Here is a 2,470-nt window from a genome sequence, read left to right on the forward strand (position 1 = left end):
CCGGTAATTTGCAATATACGCTTTCCCACCCCCCACCCTTCTTCACCCCGACTTGGCCTCCTCTGCTTCCCGCGGCCACAATCTCTTGACTGGGAAATATCGGCTGCTTGGATTCCACAAACCCGAACGGGTGGCTCTCTGAGTGCCCTTTGTTGGCTGCTGGTGTTGCTTTTTTCCGCTTCGTTTGATTTTTTCCTTACCTCTAACCACCTCCCCCTCCTTTCGCTTGAGTACCTCGCTCCATGCGCCATCTTTGCTTCTTCCTGAGGGGCTGCAGAGTTCCGGTAATTTGTGATATATGCTTTCCCACTATCTACACTTCTTCACCCACACTCGGCACCCTCTGCTTCCCGTGGACACAGTCTCTTGTCCAGAAACGGCGGCCCGCACTAGCTGGCTCTCTGAGTGTCATTTGTTGGCTGCTAGTGTTGCTTTTTTTTTCTGCTTCTTTTGATTTGTTACTTGCCTCTCGCCACCTCCCACTCCTTTTGCTCGAGTATCTGGCTCCGTGCGCTATCTTTGCTTCTTTCTGAGGGGCTGCAGAGCTCCGTTCGAGTGTGGAGCTGCTTCCAGGTCTGGGCTGCCACGCTGGTGGGATCCTGGGGCTTTTGTTAGTTTGTTTGTTTTGAATTGCTTGTTTGTTTTCTTTTCCTTTTCTTGAGTTGGGAGCCCTTTCTGGCCAGGTGGAGCTGCATGGCAAGGTGACTCCCCCTCGGCTTCCACAGACTTGCAGAGGGAGCTCTGAGGACATTTCTTTTCTCGTTGTTGTTTTTTTTTTTTCTGTTTTTTTGGGGGCCTTTCTTGTTCTTTTTTTTAATTTCTTTTCTTTTCTTTTCCCTCTTTTTCATTTTTTGTCTTTCTTCATTGCTCAGTTTCTCATTTCTCTATATCTTCCTTCTCTTTCTGTTCCCTGAATACCTGGCGTTGTATACCTCTACACCTTCTAGCCAGGCTGTACTGCAACACCTGAGAGCAACTTCCCCAGACTTGCATAGCTGCACTGGTGGGATCCCTGGGAATTTTGTGGTTCTTTAAACTTACTGATTTTTATTTATTCACTCTTTTCTTTTCTTCCTTTTACCCTTTCTGTTTTTCTCCATTTCATAGTCTCTCATCTCTCCACTCCAACGGCAAGCTCCTCTAGCATTCTTTTTTTTGTTTGTATGTTTTTAGCTCCTGTTCCTCTCTCCTCTCTCCCATATCCATCTTAGCTCCAAACATAACAATCTCCCTGCTGCATCCTGCTTACCTGCACTGGGCGCTTGACATCAAACCACCAAGCAGCACAGGCATGGCCTACTGGAACCTGCCATGCACTGATTAACGACCCGCTCTGGTGGTTGTAGTAAGTGCCACAAAAAACCCGTCCCAGTAACTCCTCTTAAGCTAGACCTGCCCTGCCGCACCACATTGGAGTGACTGACCCTGCCAGTAGGAGAAGGAGGTGAAAACTATTGTGGCCACAGACGAGCAGACAACAAAGAACACACAGTCCGCCTGCTCAGACATAGTCAAATTTTTTTTTAAAAAAGGGACAAAACAAAAAAATCTACAATCAATAAATGAGAAAAATAACTACTGAATGCTCTGAAGACAGCAGACAATATCAAAGCATTTACAAAAATAGGACAGGATGGTTCCAGTAGGTGTCCAAAATAAAACACCAGATGACTACCCTGTGGAAGAAAATGCACTAGGAATACCTGACAAGGAATTCAAATCTCTAATACTCAGAATTCTCCAAGAACTGAGGCAAAAAGCTGACAAACATGAGGAAAAAAGAGACAAATTCATGGCAAATACAGAAAAAAATTGGAAGAATTCAGGAAAATAATGCAGGAACAAAATGCCAAAAATAAATTCACAACTAGAAATTATACAAAGACAACAATTAGGATCCAAAAGATAAACAACAAGATTTCAGAAATGGACGGTGTCATAGAAGGGCTGAGAAGCAGATTTGAAATGGTGGAAGACAGGATCAGTGGAATTGAAGACAAACACCTGGATACAACTCTGTTTCAGGGAAACTCAGAAAAAAGAACAAAGAAAAATGAAGAGACCCTGAGAGCTATGTGGCACACAATCAAAAGCAAAAATTTGCCAGTAATTGGAATTCCAGAACAGGGGGAGAAAACAGAAAACACAAAGGGGATCATTGAGGAACTGCTGACAGAAAACTTCCCCAATATCATGAAAGATGAAAAGCTGGCCGTCCAAGAGGCTCAACGAACCCCATATAGAAGAGACCCCAAAAGAAAATCACCAAGGCATATAATCAAACTTGTCAAAACCAAAGACAAACAAAGAATCCTGAGAGCAGCTCATGAAAAACAAGAAGTCACATACAGAGGAGAAACAATAAGACTAAGCTCAGATTGTTCGGCAGAAACCATGCAGGTAAGAAGGCAATGGAATGACATATGTAAAATCTTGAAAGAAAAAAAATTGCCAGCCAAGAATAATATAT

General features: G+C 43.6%; 1 protein-coding gene across 1 annotated transcript in view; it reads right to left on the reverse strand.

Moving 5' to 3' along the window:
• Positions 1-2,470, reverse strand: part of FREM2 (FRAS1 related extracellular matrix 2) — a 290,304-nt gene that overhangs the window by 23,984 nt on the left and 263,850 nt on the right. The gene's annotated exons all lie outside the window — the stretch shown is intronic.

The sequence above is a fragment of the Trichechus manatus genome, unplaced genomic scaffold, assembly GCF_000243295.1.
Source record: "Trichechus manatus latirostris isolate Lorelei unplaced genomic scaffold, TriManLat1.0 scaffold00205, whole genome shotgun sequence".
Lineage (NCBI taxonomy): Eukaryota > Metazoa > Chordata > Mammalia > Sirenia > Trichechidae > Trichechus > Trichechus manatus.